Source organism: Pelodiscus sinensis, chromosome 15 (genome assembly GCF_052426305.1).
Source record: "Pelodiscus sinensis isolate ZL-2025 chromosome 15, ASM5242630v1, whole genome shotgun sequence".
Lineage (NCBI taxonomy): Eukaryota > Metazoa > Chordata > Testudines > Trionychidae > Pelodiscus > Pelodiscus sinensis.
Genome location: NC_143066.1, coordinates 13,042,033 through 13,059,465, shown reverse-complemented (window position 1 = coordinate 13,059,465; position 17,433 = coordinate 13,042,033). Strand labels below are relative to the sequence as shown.

Here is a 17,433-nt window from a genome sequence, read left to right as displayed (position 1 = left end):
GAGGGTGGACCGAAGACAATGATCAAGCGATTTGTCTCCTGCCATCCCTCTCCAGCCTCTGACACTATAATCTGAAAACTATAATGTTCAAAACAAAGTGTTTGGATTTGCACCAATATCCATGCAGAAAAAGAACTTAATTAAAATTGGACCCATTTTGCTTTTTCAAGCCAGAAAGAAGGGTCTCCCACTCTTGATTTTTCTTACATACTATTAAAAACCTATTCAATACATAATGTTAGAATAACAGAAAGTAATTTCAAGAATTAAAAGAGTTTTGACAGTGCACCAAGTTTCTCCCTGAGTTCAGTCCTGTCATATCCCACTTCTGCTAGGCAGGACTTGCTGGGCCAAATATACCTTCATCAAATTGGTGAAACTTAACTAATGTTAGTGGACATGTAGGAATTGATGTCAGTGGTGAACTTTTCCCCTTATAAATTCATTATCATTATAATTCACCTGAAGTACTTAAAATGTTTTAAAAATAAAACTGGTCTTGAACTGGAATTTGGGATCCAAATTTCCAAAGCTTGTGGGTCTTGGCGTCCAAATCCAAGTTGTTGACTTCAATCCAACTATATCAATACATCTAATTTCTTCTCCAGGCCCAAAAGCAACTGTAAGGCCCTAGCCTCCCCCAGACTTCCTCACTGGAGCCCCACCCACTATTATCTTCATGAAGAGGTCACAAAGGCCTCTACTCTCCTTCTGGAGTCCAAGAGAATGCTGGCTAACTATTCCCCTCCTGCTGCCTACTCAGCCTAGCATCCCCTCTAGCCTTCCCTCACCTTCCTTAGTGCCTTTTCCCCTACTGTCACCATTGGCCCTCCCTCTCCTACTTCATATCCCCTCTCCTCTTGTAGCAGGACTTCCTCCCCTTTTGGCTCATTCTTCACTCCCCTCTTGTCTCTTCTTTCTCTCTTGCTTTTCTGCCCATCTCCCACATTCAGGATCATAGCATGAGCGCTCCATAGAATCTCATCCCCAACTTTTCTCAGTAGCTGGGCTATCATTCTTCCACCCATCAACTGTTGAGCAGGAGTGGGAGTCCTGCCTGTTCTGCCTCTAGGACTAGTCAACATAAGAAGGGAAAAGGAAAGGCCCCATCTGAACTCACTGCTGAACCAGGAATCACCCTATTTACTCAGCTCTTCCACTGAATCAGCTGCTGAAACCTCTGGGCCTGTAGCAGGGGAAGGAAGAAAACTAGAAAGAACAAAAGCAAAGGCAGACAGAGTAAGCTGTATTTTTTAATTCACAACTGTAAGAGTTCCCAGCTTCCCACTCTTGATGGGGGGTGGGGGTGGGTGGGTGGGTGGGTGTGTGTGTGTGTGTGCGCTATTCCCTGCCTCTCCCTTGCTCCAACTCATCATTTCAAATCTGCTGCTTGTAAATTAAGAGAGAAATTCAAAGTGAAGGGTCATTAGATGGAAAATCAGATCCTTTGCTTTGGAATATTGAAATAGGCTCCACTACCTCACAGCAGATAAGACTTGGAACCCTTAAACAACTCTTTGAGAATCTAATCCCCCAAGTAGGTCATGAAAGCAATGATGAAAAAGGAATGGTGTGAGAGCTAGGAAGACTAAAACAGTTGGGGGTCACAGTGATGTACCTTTTTTGGTCTATTATTTGGATTAATGTTCACAACATTCCTACATTTTTGCATTATAAAAATAATAGACTTGTGCTCTCTGGATGCTTGTTCAGCTGCATTGTCTCATCACGTGGGGAGAGGTTAATGACTAGACAGGAGGAGGTATGGAGTATGTGTTTCACCGATCACCCTCTCTGTGGGTGATCAGGAACAAAGCAGTCCTTTATGTTTATGGGTAGCTGAATCTATTTAGGGAAATTGTTTAACATCTCTGGCTTCTGACAATACAAAGGCTTCTTGCCCACAGAATCTTGACTAATATCACTACTTGAGTGAACAGAAAATAGTGATCAGCAAGGACCTAAAAGTCCATTCAAGTCAATGTACGTCTTTCCATGAGCTTTGAAGGACTTTGGATCAACCTTGATTGATTGGATCAATCTCAATCTCAACCTTGTGGATGGAAATTAAAACCTGACAAATTAATACTAAAAATAAGGCACACATTTAAAAAGTGAGGGTGAGTAACCATTGGCACAAACTACCAAGGGAAGTGATAGATTCTGCATCTCTTTATGTCTTCGGATCAAAACTGGATCCCTTTCTGGATGGTATTATTTAGCAAACACAAGCAATTGTGCTCAATACACAAGTAACTGAATGAAGTTCTAAGCTATACAGAAGATCAGACTAGGGGTGCGTCTACACAGCAGCGTTATTTTGGAATAACAACTGTTATCCTGAAATAACAATGTGAGCATCTATACAGCAATTCTGTTATTTCAAAATAAATTTGAAATAACAGACGGCTTATTCTGACTTCTGTAAATCTCATTCCATGAAGAATAACGCCTATTCCAAAATAGCTATTTCAGAATAGCAGTAGTGTGGATGCTCCACTGCTGCTATTTTGAAATAGCTCCTCCCTAGGTCCATTCAAAATAATTAGTCCCCAGTGCCTCCTGGGGCTCTAAATTGAAGTAGGGCATCCACATTAGAGAAGCCTGCCTCCGACTAATTTTGAAGCTTCCCTGTATAGTAGACGCACTATTTCAAAACAGGCTGTGTTGCAGCATTTCTTCCAGAATAGCTTATTTCAAAATAAGCGTGCAGTGTAGACATACCGTAAATCAGGGGTTCTCAAACTTGTGATACCGCGATCCCCCTCAAAGTTGTTCACGACCCCCCTCTAAGTTGCTCATGAACCCCCGGGGGGTCGGTACTCACAGTTTTAGAAATGCTGCCCTAAATGATCTAATGCTCCCTTCTGGCCTTAAAACCCATGAATCCTCCAGTTTAGCCCTATGCCCATGATGGATTATTGTCTGCCCTGAGCATCCTCATGCTTTGTGTGGTCAAGTTTTAGATGTCTAAGGATACAGGCTTACACTATTCCCCATAGGAATACTATGTTTCATAATCCTTTTCACAATCAGGAAACTTTTCCTCTTTTTAACTTCATTCCACTGGTTGTGCTTTCCCAGCGATACCCCATTTATTACTCTAAATACATTATTTATGTCCTTGGGTTTATAACTTTCAAATATTTGTGGATGATCATGCATCCTTTCATCAGTGCTTAGTAAATGCATATTTAGCCCTTTTAATCTTTTTTTTCACAAATCCATCTCTCCCCCTCCCCAGCCTTTTTGCTGATCTGCAAATTTTGTTCACAACATTTTTGGAAAGTCTTCATAATCTAGTTTAAGTAGGACTTAAATGGCACTTAGTTCTTTTCAGGCTCCTGCATAGGATGGATGTCATCATAGAATACTAGGACTGGAAGGGACCTCAAGAGCTCATCAAGTCCAGTCCCCTGCCATCCTGGCAGGACCAAATACTGTCTAGACCATCCCTGATAAACATTTATCTAACCTATTCTTAAATATCTCCAGAGATAGCGATTCCACGACCTCCCTGGAAAATTTATTCCAGTGTTTGACTACTCTGACAGTTAGGAACTTTTTCCTAATGTCCAACCTAAACCTCCCTTGCTGCAGTTCAAGCCTCATCCTGTACCACCATCTCCAGTCTGAAAATAGGCAAAGGCATGGAAAGGTGAAGTAACTTGTCCAACATCACATAGCAGATTGGTAGTAGAATCTGGGTGTCTTGACTCTTCATTCTATCCCTTGCTGCTGAACTCTACTGCTGTTAGAAGTCTCTATTAGATGGACTTCCACTGTGTATCTGAGATACTGCTTTGTGCGTGTTAAAATGATTTCTTACTCTTGCATTGGCAAAGCTCAATTTCAAGCCCAGTGTGCTCAGAGCTATATAAAGCTTAATGGGAGACATAATCTTGCCTCCCTCTCCTAAGAAGCTTTAAATCTCAGCATCCAATCATATATCTAGTAGAAACTAGTGGGATTTTGCTACTCACTTCACTAGTAGTTGGATGAATGTAGCCCAAGTTAAGTATGTGAGCCCAAGTAAGTTAAGACTGTAGCTCAAGTTAAGTAGATCAAACAATTAGACTCAGATAACTACGTCAGAATTGCACTGTTGTTGTATCTTCAGCACATTGTCTCTTATTGGTTTTTCCCCCAGGCTATTGAGAGGTTAAGTGGTCCTAGTGTTCTCATTTATAAATAATTCCTACAAATATTTTCACTCCTCCTTCCTTTTCATTATTTGCTTCTCTCTCCAAACACCTTCCAGAATGGAGCTCATGAAGCTGCTATTGTCAAATGCTACTGGCTCACTGCCTTGTCATGGGGCTCCTGATACTGAATCACGAGCAGCTGAGGCCTAAAAGTTGGCCTAAAAGTTTTCCTATTTCTGTGTCTTTAAATTTCCTGTTCAGGGCTACCTAAGATTGCCAGTGCTCCCAACCGGACAGACTGGATGCTATTTACAACAATGGCATCTGGTCAATGAGAATTGGTGACCATGGGGCCTCAGCAAAATCACATCTACAGGCTGATCCAAAGACCAACTGACGTAGAATCATAGAATCAGAATCATGGGGTTAGAGGAGACCTCAGGAAGTCATCAAGTCGAACCCCATGCCCAAAGCAGGACCAATACCAACTAAATCATCCCAGCTAGGGCTTTGTCAAGCTGGGACTTAAAAACCTCTAGGGATGGAGTTTCCACCACCTTCCTAAGTAACCCATTCCCCATTCCAGTGCTTCACCACCCTCCTGGTGAAGTTGTTTTTCCTATCATCCAATTTAGACCTTCCTCACTGCAACTTGAGACTATTGCTCCTCATTCTGCCATCTGCCACTGCTGAGAACAGCTTCTCTCCATCCTCTTTGGAACCCTGCTATCAAATCCCCACTCACTCGTCTCTTCTGTAGACTAAATAAGCCCAAATCCCTCAGCTTCTTCTCATAAGTCATGGGCTAATCATTTTCATTGCCCTCCACTGGACCCTCTCCGATGCATCCACATCTTTTCTGTACTGGAGGCCCAGAACTGGACATGCATTAATGACCCAGATCAAATGACCAAATTCATTTGCACTTGTGATCTGTGACAAAACTGAAGTCAGGAATCCTGATTAGAAAATTAAGCCCAATGTGCTTTCCAAACTGTATTTGCTGTTATGAATATTTGTTTGTTACATTTACTGACTGCTAGGAATCTTGGGAACTTGAATTTGTAACTGGACTATCGGAGCTTTTTTTAGACATGGTTAAAAAATGTTTTGTACAGCCCTGTAATGAAACCTGTAGTGAAAGGGGGACATTAGAAAGCACTGATTAATTTCCTTACATCTTAAAGTTATTATCATGAAGTCTGCTTGTAGCCTTGCTACAGCTGTCAACATTTGCATTATAATCATATTTTGTAGACATTAAGTGTATAATTCCATCAGGCTGAACCACTTGTTAAACAAGTTTGCAGCATGCATGAATATCTTTACCCCATCACCATCTGAATTTCATTTAAGCTGCTTTAAGCTCCTTTTAGCTGCCAATGAATGCATTTTACCTGCCATCTTTAGAGTCAAGCACACTAGTTTGTGCTGATTACACACAGTTAGATGGAGAAGAAATAGCTCAAGTGAAGCTACTCAGTTAAAAAATGGATACAGGATACTGATGAGGTGAAGAGTCTTCGCGGCATTTGCTATTTTCAATTTTTTAAAATAGTGCTATAATTGAACAGCAACTACCGGGAGGCCACCAGTGTAGTGTAGTGTCCAATCCCAATTCCATTAAAATCAGTGGCAAAATTCCACTGTCACAGGTAATGCCAGAATTTGGTTCTATTGACCCTATCTTGCACTACTGATATCAATGGGAGTGTTGCTACTGACTTCAGTTGGTACAGGATTGGGGCAACAGGACTAGCTGGAGGATTTGAATGGCTGAGGCAAAGTTGAGCAAACTTAACAAACATATTCTTATAGACTGAGCCAATATTTTAATAAAATGTTGCAAATTTTGAAGTGCAAGTTACTATGGATACTGTTCTATTTACAGCACGCCTCTGTGCAACAACCAATAGGAAAGCAGGGCTTCATTCTGAATATTCTACTATATCTATATGGAGTCACATTTTAGAATACTGTGGATCACTTTCCTGACCATCTTTTCCAAGTTACACCGGCAAGTTTCTAGGCATGCAATTAAGGAACATTTCTTGCCATTTTGAGTAAGTCTACTACTAGGTATGTAGTATAATGAAGTTTTTATGTTTAATTATAGCTTTATAATATTTATTTTATACTAGTTAAGAAACTGTGAATGAAAAACTTGCTTGGAACATTCTCTTGGGGACACATGAACCCATTTGCCATATTGCCTGAAAATTAACCTAACTGAAATTTAGATAGCAAATTCAGTATCTAGAAGTAAGTGCATTTAGAACAATTCATTGCTGGCAACATCTCCTTCAAATATGCTTGAACCTAGTAGATCAGATTAATCCCGAGAGCAGCTTAATTAAGCAGAGATAAATTTGGTGTCTGGATCCTTCAATTCTGAATTACACAGAAGTGTTTGGAAATCATTGTGGCTGCTCAAAAAATGGTTAAACCAATTCCCTTCTCAATGTGCTAGTTGAACACTGGGGTAGATAAGCAGTAAAGCACCTCTGTAGTCTGAAAAGTAATTTTTTACAATTTAAATATTTAAAAATATTTAAATATTTTTCACGTAGTGCCTTCCACATAGATTGCCATATTGTAAAAAAAACCCAAAAAACCCAGCCCAAAAACACATTTGCCCAATAGGTTTATACCAACATGGTATAATTAAAAGCCTTACTGGATACAACCAATCATGAGAACAAGTATTCACAAGAGAGTAAGATTATTGTTGCCTGACACATTAACCGTGAAATTTGGATTTTTTTTCTTTACACTGTCAGACCCTGAATGCTACCTTGCTGAACAATAGTTACCTTATTTTATCATGCTATTTCACATTAAAGGCCAGTTTTACATCATTCTATGTATTTAAAAATAACATTTGTAATCATGGCTTTGCAATTCTGTTCATGTTGCTCCCTGGAACTGAAATAACATTAGATTTCTTGTCTTCCATTAAATTGCTCCTTTAAAAATCTGCTTGAGTAAAGCCTTCCAACACTGATTCCTATGCCATCACTATCCAATGACTATAGTATTTCTGAGTTGTGTTGCATCTGCCCATCCTCCGGACAGAGATTACTCATGTCTTTTATTTATGCATTTAAAGGGGAATATGGTCTTTTGGCTAAAACAAAGGACTGGGAACTAAGGGTATGTCTACACTACAAAGTTAGTTCGAACCAACGGACGTTAGTTCGAACTAACTTTGATAGGCGCTACACTAGCGCTCCGCTAGTTCGAATTTAAATCGAACTAGCGGAGCGCTTAGTTCGAACTAGGAAAACCTCATTTTACGAGGATTAAGCCTAGTTCGAATTTACTAGTTCGAATTAAGGGCTGTGTAGCCCCTTAATTCGAACTAGTGGGAGGCTAGCCCTCCCCAGGTTTCCCTGGTGGCCACTCTGGCCAACACCAGGGAAACTCGTCTGCCCCCCTCCCGGCCACAGACCCTGCACCTGGCACGGCTCGAGCCACCCACCCGCTGCCCCCCAGCCCTCTCCCTCTTCCTGGGACCAGGCTGGCGGCTCCCGGGAGCTTCCCCGGGACCGCAAGAAGCGGGCACCCACCTGGGCTAGTGCGGACATCATGGACCTCGTCCACAACCTCCGCACTAGGCACAGGAAGGTGGCCGTCTAGGGCAGGATAGCTGCCAGCCTGGCCACCCAGGAGCAGGTGTGCATGAAAATCAGGGGGGTCCACTGAGACGCCCCGACCCTGAGCCCTGAGCTTACAATGGCTGTCCTGGGTCAGAGCAAAGGTCCATCTAGCCCAGTAGCCTGTCTGCCGACAGCGGCCAACCCTAGGGACCCTGGAGGGGATGGACCGAAGACAGTGACCAAGCGATTTGTCTCGTGCCATCCCTCTCCAGCCTTCCACAAACCTTGGGCAGGGACACCACTCCTACCCCCTGGCTAATAGCACTCCATGGACCCAACCTCCATGACTTGATCTCACTTCCCTTTAAACTCTGTTCTAGTTCTAGCCTTCACAGCCTCCTGCAGCAAGGAGTTCCACAGGTTGACTCTTTGCTTTGAGAAGAACAACTTTCTGTTACTAGTTTGAAGCCTGCTACCCATTCCTTTCCTTTGGTGTCCTCTAGTCCTTCTTTATGGGAACTAATGAAGAACTTTTCTGTATGCACCCTCTCCACCCAACTTCTGCTTTTAGAGACCTCTATCCTGTTCCCCCTCAGTCTCCTCTTTTCTAAGCTGAGAAGTCCCAGTCTCTTTAGCCTCTCTTCATATGGACCTGTTCCCAACCCCTGATCATTTTAGTTGCCCTCCCCTCTCCCAGCCTCTCTCTTCCCCTCTCCCACCTCCTTTTCCCACTCTCCCCCAGTTTTGTTCAATAAAGACAGATTCCATTTTTGAACACAATTGTCCTTTATTTTGTACATCAAGAAAAGGGGCTAGGGAAGGGTAAGTGGAAGGAGGTGAGAGAGGAATGGGGTACGAGCCCCCGATGGGGAGGACTGGGCTGGCTCTGTGGGCTTTTGGGGTGGAACCTCTCCTGCAGCCCCCCGATTGCCGCCTCTCCCCAGATGGCAGCCTGCGGCAAGTGCAACCGGTCTGATGGCTGAGTGCTGTGATGTGCCCAGTGTGGGTACTCTGGGCAATCCAAGCCAGGACTGCTTTGTAAGCGGGACACCCCTGAGAACTGTCTGTCCGGGATGGGGGTCAGGACCCTTTAAGCACAGCCCTCGGCTAGCCTGAGACAGCATCTCCACGCTCGAAGTCCTCCTCTAATGCCCTGCCAGCACTGCTTCCAGCCATCCTTAAGCCTGGTTCAGGGTCCACTCTGTGTGGACATGCTAGTTCGAATTAGCAAAACGCTAATTCGAACTAGTTTTTTAGTCTGGATGTGTTAGTTCTAATTAGCTTAGTTCGAATTAACTAATTCGAACTAAGTTAGTTCGAATTAACGTTGTAGTGTAGACGTACCCTAAAAGTTCTGTACATAGCCTTGTTGTTTTATGTATTTATTTATTTAAATATTTTACCCCACCTTTCTGTTTAAAATATTCAAGGTGGCTAATATTGTTACAGACTTTGGCTATGATCTTGGAAAAGTCATTCAGTCTCTGCTTGCTTCAGTGTCCCAATTAGATTCTGGCTGCTTTTACTGATGTGGCAGAACTGATAGAAAATATCTCAAGTAAGGGGGCAAGTATATATACTACAACTACAGACATAAGAAATATACTATTTCTCCCATCCACAAGGCTTGTTACCCTGTCAAAGAAAGCTGTCAGGTTGACCTGAAAAGATTAGTCCCTGACACATCCATGCTGACTCTTACTTATCACCTTATTATCTTCCAGATGTTTGTAAATAGTTTAGTAGTCTACATTTATTTCTTGAAAGGCTGTGTAATATTACATGACCATGAGGATGCCAAACCCCTCTAGGATGTGGATCACTTAAATCCTTCTGCTGTGATAGATTGGATCACAGAGATCTCTTTGGGGCTGTCATGATCACTGAGCCACCTACCTGCTCTCGAAGGCACTCTACCACCCTGATCTGCTGGGCCAGAATCTCAGATCACCCCCAGCAAAGACACAGAGTTGGAGTAACGAGCCTCTCAGCAGAGCAACAAAGCTGCTGAACCAACTCAGCACTAGGTGGTCTGACCACACGTCTTTGTAGTACCGATCCCAGTTTGGGCTTACAGGAAAATCAAAGCCATTCACAGATGGTTGGGTTGAGTACCAAGCCATTATGTTTCAAGAGTATCACTAGTGGCTAGTGTTCCCTGTAATATGGGTGCTTGTGCAGCTGCTCAAAGGAGATTCCTCTTTTCTGTCTCTAGACTGTAGAACAATCTTGAGTCACTGTCTTTGCTTAGTGATATGGTGAATTTATGCAGTGCTATTTGACTCCTCTGGAAACCTTAAAGCTTCCTTTTTCAGCACTGTAATGAAATTGTCAGTCCATGTAGCTATTTGACAGTCCTGAGCCTAGTAATATAGCAATTTAACAGTGCTTTGCCAGATTCCTCCCATTCAGATATTTTCCAAGTAGTCTGATGGAAGTCTCAAGCTATTTTGGTAGCAATGGTGCAGGACAAAGCCCCATTGTTATGGATGACTCTGCTTTCAATGTAATAGGAATCTACTATACTAGGAACTCCTGACTGATTAGTTTAGGACAATTCTGCTTCCTTTTTCATAATACAAGGATAGAGTTGCATGGCAATGAAAGCCTATGAGGGGAGGCTGAGGGATTTGGGCTTATGTAGTTTGCAGAAGAGAAGAGTGAGGGGGGATTTGATAGCAGTCTTCAACTTCCTGAAGGGAGGTTCCAAAGAAGATGGAGAGAAGCTGTTCTTAATAGTGACAGATGGCAGAACCAGGAGCAATGGTCTCAAGTTACAGTGGGAGAGGTCTAGGTTGGATATTAGGAAAAACTATTTCAAAGGAGGGTGGAGAAGCACTGGGATGGGTTACCTAGGGAGGTGGTGGAATCTCCATCCCTAGAGGTTTTTAAGTCTCGGCTTAACAAAGCCCTGGCTGGGATGATTTAGTTGGGATTGGTCCTGCTTTGGGCAGAGGGCTGCACTTGATGACTTCCTGAGATCTCTTCCAGCCCTATGATTCTATCATATTTTGTAATTTATTTGAGGAGAGCAATTGTTCTTTACTCACTTTTGGCATCACTAAGTATCCCAGGGTATGTCTACACTACCCCGCTAGTTCGAACTAGCAGAGGTAATGTAGTCATCCGCACTTGCAAATGAAGCCTGGGATTTGAATTTCCCGGGCTTCATTTGCATGAAGCCGGCCGGTGCCATTTTTAAATGCCGGCTAGTTCAGACTCCGTGCCGCACGGCTACACATGGCACGGACTAGCTAGTTCGGATTAGGCTTACAGATAGTTCGGATTAGAAGCCTAATCCGAATTTAGCTAGTCCGTGCCACGTGTAGCCGCGCGGCACGGAGTCCAAACTAGCCGACATTTAAAAATGGCGCCGGCCGGCTTTATGCAAATGAAGCCCGGGAAATTCAAATCCCGGGCTTCATTTGCAAGTGCGGATGACTACATTACCCCGCTAGTTCGAACTAGCGGGGTAGTGTAGACATACCCCCAGGTGACTCTCCTCCCCGTGGTGGAATGGGAGGGTGTCAATTTGTGGCAGCCAGCAGCTGATCCCCAGGGCAGAAGAGCCACTGCTCACTAGGGCAATTGCTATCCCCTTGTAATTATTCATGAGTATAACTGTCCCTGTCAGAAGTTGTTCCATTTCCATTTGATATGAAAGTCACATTCCATGCATATCCCATTATCCTGGCACAACCAAACCCTCATCTTGCTTTAAGTTAGGTTAAGAGGAAGCTGCATACCATATTTGTTGGGCCTAGTTCTTACCATTCTGGAGGAGTTCTTGAGCAAATGGACTCATGTATCTAAGGACAGACAGACACATTTCTAAAATATATAGTAAGATATCCAGACTTTCGCTATAAAGAGCACAGGCATATTTTTAAGTAACTCTGATAATGACTTGTGAAACAATTTCCTGTAAATTACTTAGATTTCATTTACTGTAAACAGTTTTTCCCCTACACTAGACAAAAAACAGTCTGTTGTTGCTCCTCACTTGCTAACTCAACATTACAGTGCATTTTTGGCACTATTGCAGTTCACTGAGCTGAACTTCCTGGTACTGGATATACAGAATGTGCATTAAGAGAGATCCAGCGTCTGCAAAGACTAAGAGTATACAGTCCTTATTGACTTTACTGTGCAGTCTCGCCAAAAGTATTTTAGCAGCTGCACAGAAATTTATTAATGAAATGCTTAGCACTGGCAGGCTTCTGGATATTAACTGGTCATTTTTTATTGAAAGTTCTATTCAAACAGTGGGGGATTAATACAGAATAGTCACACTCTTATATGGTAATAACTAATAGCTCAATCATGGGTTTCAGGAGGCAGCTTATATCAACTGCTCTCTCTAATATTATGCTATCAAGAGAGCTTGTTTATAACTTAAGAACTTTGCCTGGTGCAAAGTCTGAGTTTCATTTTTTACAAGTGGCACAGACAAGACATGCCCACTCTGTCTTGCCCTTTGATTGCTCAACTGATCTGAACTGTTGAAAGTATCACTGAGATTCCTCAGTTACGTGCTGCGGAAATTTCTTTTTCTATCATGCAGAATGTCTTTTTAAAAACGACAACAACAAATAGTCTAGTAGCACCTTAGGGTATGTCTACACTACCACCCTAGTTTGAACTAGGGTGGTTAATGTAGGCAACCGGAGTTGCAAATGAAGCCCGGGATTTGAATTTCCCGGGCTTCATTTGCATATTGCCGGGCGCCGCCATTTTTAAATGTCCACTAGTTCAGACTCCGTGCCCGCAGCTACACGCGGCACGAACTAGGTAGTTCGGATTAGGCTTCCTATTCCGAACTACCGGTACACCTCGTTCCATGAGGTGTAACAGTCGTTCAGAATAGGAAGCCTAATCCAAACTACCAAGTTTGTGCCGCGTTTAGCCGCGGGCACGGAGTCCGAACTAGCGGACATTTAAAAATGGCGGCGCCCGGCAATATGCAAATGAAGCCCGGGAAATTCAAATCCCGGGCTTCATTTGCAACTCTGGTTACCTACATTAACCACCCTAGTTCGAACTAGGGCAGTAGTGTAGACATACCCTTAAAGACTAACAAAACATGTATATGGTATCATGAGCTTTCATGGGCACAACCCACTTCTTCAGATGACAGGGGTATTAGAAGTCAAGATCCAAGAATAAATAAAGGAAAGCAGGAGAGGGGGGAAGGAAAAAAGAGGAAAAAAAGGAGGGGAGGAATTAAAAAAAGAGAGACCGTGAGTAGATAGTTCAAATAGTTACAAGAGGCTGATAAGAACTATTAGCATATCATTGGTTGGTTGGTTGGTTGGTTAAGTCATTAAGATGTGGAAGACAGTGTGTGAGCCAGCCAATATCCCAGTTCATACCATTTGCATAAAAATTAAACTTTTGAATTAAGTTACGTTCCAACCCTTCTTTCTGTATTTGGCTTGTGGAATTGGTCTGAAACAAAACGGCGACTTGGAGATCCATTAGTGAGTGTCCAGGAAGATTAAAGTGTTCTCCAACAGGTTTTTGTATATTACTTTTTTGGCTATCTGATTTGTGTCCATTAATTCTTCCCTGTAGAGTTTGGCCAATATCCATTGCAGTGGGGCATTGCTGGCATAGATCACATTAGTGGATGTGCAGTTAAATGAGCCTCTGATTTGGTAGCTGATGTGGTTGGGTCCAGTGATGAAATCGCTGGTATAGATGTGTGGGCAGAGTTGGCACCGGGGCTGATTGCAGATGTAGGTTCCTGGATGATTATGATGGTGGTTGAGTGGTTACTGGAAAGAATTTGTTTGAGGTTAGGGGGTTGTCTGTAAGTGAGAATTGGCCTTTCTCCCCAAGGCCTCTGAGAGTGAGGTGTCATTTTCCAGGATAGGTTGTAAATTGTCTAATTCGTTGGAGGAAATTCTATTGTTTTTTCTTTTGGTCCTGTCTTGAAGTAGTTCGTGTCTGGATACTCTTTTGGCTCTGTCGATCTGTTTTTCCCTTCTCCGGGTGGGTATTTCAGTTTTAAGAATGCTCTCTTTAGATCCTGTAGGTATTTGTCTCTGTCTCTGGGATTGGAGCAAATCCGGTTGCATCTTAGGGCTTGGCTGTATACAGTAGATTGAGAAATGTGTCTGGGATGGAAGCTAGAGGCATGAAGGCAAACGTAGCAGTCGGTAGGTTTCCTGTATAGGGTGGTGGAAATTTGTCCATCATTTAATTGTACAGTAGTGTCAAGGAAGTGGATTTCTTGTGTGGACTGATCCAGGGTGAGGTTGATGGAAGGGTGGAAGTTGTTGAAATCCCTGTGAAGTTCTTCAAGGGTCTCTTTCCTGTGGGTCCATATAATGAAGATGTCATTGATGTAGAGTAAGGATGTTAGGGGGTGAGAGCTGAGGAAACATTCAAGGTTTCCTTTCCCCGCCCCCTCCCGCCATCCATCCTTCCCTTATTTATTCTTAGATCTGGACTTCTAATATACCTGTCATCTGAAGAAGTGGATTGTGTCCATAAAAGCTCATGATACCATCTACATGTTTTGTTAGTCTTTAAGGTGCTACTAGACTATTTGTTGTTTTTTAATTTTTTCCTGTTACAGAATAACTCGGCTCTGAAGCTTTTAAAAACAGCCTACATAATAGCAAAATAATGCATAAAAATCCAGGCAGGTAACTTTTCAGAAATCTAGCACCCTCATATGAGCCAAAATTCACGTGAATGGAGGAAGTTCACAAGATGCTCACTGTCCCAGAAGAGTACATGTTAGAGAAGGCAGAATTTGGTCCAACAGCTAGAATTTATGCAACATTTCTGATCATATTGCATGAGCCAGAATGTAATCCTGCTCACTTTTTCAGAGCTGCATTGGCTATGTAAGGCAGACAGGAATAAAAATAAGTAAAACTTCATTTCTGTGGCTCAGGTAAGTATCTAACTCAACTTCACAGATCTGCTCCTTGTGTGTAAGAAAGATGCTACTTTTACAGAAATGGTTTCATAGCAGAACTTTGCTTTAAATGCTTGGAACTTCAAATACCTACCCAAATGTCATCTTTCCTCCCCCATGTTAATATTTTATTTTTAAGAGTAGATTACACAGCCAACTCCTTGTTTAAGTATGATAGTCCCTTTAAGCAAAATATATTTTCAGCTTGTTCTGCCAAAAAGAAAATCTGTCAACTTTAATGTATAAAGCTTAGTTGGAACATTACCCACCTTGGAGTCTGTATAAAGGTATATCTACACTAAAGGATAAAGTCGAATTAAGATACGCAACTTCAGCTATGCTAATTCTGTAGCTGAAGTTGAAGTACCTTAACTCGGCTTTTGGCGCTGTCTACACTGCAGGGTTACTCCTCATGAAAGCAGGGTTACCAGCATCAACCAGAGTACCCCTCCCTCTGTTTGAATTAGCTGTCTTAACTAGACCTGCTAATCTGAACCCTGGAAGATCAACAGCAGCAGCTTCAATCTTCTTCTGTAGTGTAGACATACTGTGACGGCGCGTTGGGGGTTCCCCGTCTCCTGCACCCCGAAATGGCACAAACAGACTGTACCAGCCAGTGGAATTGAGGGTGGTTTATTGCTCCTCCAGCACAGCGCAGCACAGATGTAATCTGGTTACAGGAACTGGGCTAGGATGCCTCAGGCCCCCTTGAGATGGGGGAGACTGGGCCCCTAAAACTCCAGCTCCTCTCCCTAGGCTGTCTCATCCATCCTCTCCTACAGTAACTAACTAACTTCCCTTGCAGCCCTGCCCCCCCAGTCAGGGCCGCATTCCACCTTCCTTTGTTCCTCTCCATGGGGGGTGTCTGGCCACTGGTTCAACCAGTTTGGCCTTACCTCTGCCTAGCGAGGTTTTCCCTGCTGGGTCTTGCTCCAGACAGCAGGGGTCACCACAGCCCAGCAATTACCCCCACTACGTCACACATACCCTTATAGACTAACAAATGTATAAGTTATCATGAGCTTTTCTGGACAAAACCCACTTTTTCAGATGTGCCTGAGTGGAGAAAAAGGGGGACTCTGAATTTATAATAGAAAAAGAAGGGAGAGAAAAAACATGTACCTGTCAATTGTAGTGTTGTTGCTAATCAGGCTAATTAAGTGGGCTGGAAGTGTCCCATACTTAGCTTTTGATGTCAATGATATGTTAAATGTAAGGAAGGCTGATTTTATAATGGGACATCCAGTTAATGTCTTTGTACAGGCCTTGGGAAAGTATCAAATTTGCATATGAAGGTCAATTTCACACTCTCAATCTGTACTTGGCTTGTGAAATTCCTTTGTAGAAAAATGGCAAGAATGGAAGCAGCGACTCAGAAACTAAAGAAAAAGTGGTTCTCAGAATACCTGCAAATGTGGCTGATAAACATGATGTAGCTGATTTTCTTAAAGAGGTCACAAAATGGAACCATTCTTCTACAAACGAATTCAAGAAGCCAACTACAGGCAGTCCCCGGGTTACGTACAAGATAGGGACTGTAGGTTTGTTCTTCAGTTGAATTTGTATGTAAGTCAGAACTGGTACATATTGTAGGGGAAACTCTAGCCAAACATTTCTCCAGAGCTCAGTTTTATTCTCCCACACCTCATTTCCCTCAGTCCTTTATTCTCAAGTTGAGGTGTCTGCTGAGAAAAGCCGCTCCACGTCTTCCTGGTCTGCTGGGGGGGAGGGAGGGGCAGCAGACCAGGAAGACGCGGAGCGCAGCTAGTGCGGGGTTGCCTCACCCCGTTTGTAAGTAGGGATCTGATGTAAGTCGGATCCATGTAACCCGGGGACTGCCTGTACTGAGAGAGAATGTGGAAATTCATATGCAATTTTTTTCTCCATTCAGGCTCATCTGAAAAAGTGGGTTTTGAGCTCAAGAAATTTGTAAGAAGTTCCAGGTTTTGCTACTCCAGTGCAGGAATTAGATAACAAATCTGGCTGATCTGACGTAACAGATAAATTGCCATTCCAGAACTGAATCCAAATTAAGCTGCTGATTGGCTTCAACTTCATGGACTGCCAGGTCTGCCAATAAGGTTTAACAGTGGAGATAGAAAGATTTACATAGTTAAGACTGAGGGTATGTCTACACTACAGCACTAATTCGAACTAACTTAGTTCGAATTAGTTAGTTCGAATTAGCTTAGTTCGAATTAACGCGTCTAGAACTAAAAACTAGTTCGAATTAGCGTTTTGCTAATTCGAACTAGCATGTCCACATTAAGTGGACCCTGAACTGGGGTTAAGGATGGCCGGAAGCAGTGCCGGCAGGGCATCAGAGGAGGACTTAGAGCGTGGAGATGCTGTCTCAGGCTAGCCGAGGGCTGTGCTTAAAGGGACCCGACCCCCACCCCGGACAGACAGTTCTCAGGGGTGACTCGCTTGAAAACCAGTCCTGGCTTGGAATGCCCGGAGTACCCACACTGGGCACATCACACCACTTGGCCATCAGCCTGGCTGCACTTGCCGCAGGCTGCAATCTGGGGAGAGGGGACAATCGGGGGGCTGCAGGAGAGCTTCCACCCCCAGAAGCCCGCAGAGCCAGCCCAGTCCTCCCCATCGGGGGCTCGTACCCCATTCCTCCCTCACCTCCTTCCACTTACCCTTCCCTAGCCTCTCTTCTTGATGTACAAAATAAAGGACAATTGTGTTCAAAAATGGAATCTGTCTTTATTGAACAAAACTGAGGGAGACTGGGAAAAGGAGGTCTGAG

The 17,433-nt window shown here is 43.3% G+C and overlaps 1 protein-coding gene across 1 annotated transcript in view; it reads left to right on the top strand.

The window, feature by feature from the left end:
• Positions 1–799: 799 nt before the first annotated feature.
• Positions 800–17,433, top strand: part of USP7 (ubiquitin specific peptidase 7) — a 217,355-nt gene continuing 200,721 nt past the window's right edge. Inside the window, exons 1-2 of the mRNA XM_075899282.2 lie at positions 800–1,239; positions 6,037–6,224. The gene's annotated coding sequence lies outside the window, so the exon portion shown is untranslated. The remainder of the gene's footprint in view (positions 1,240–6,036; positions 6,225–17,433) is intronic.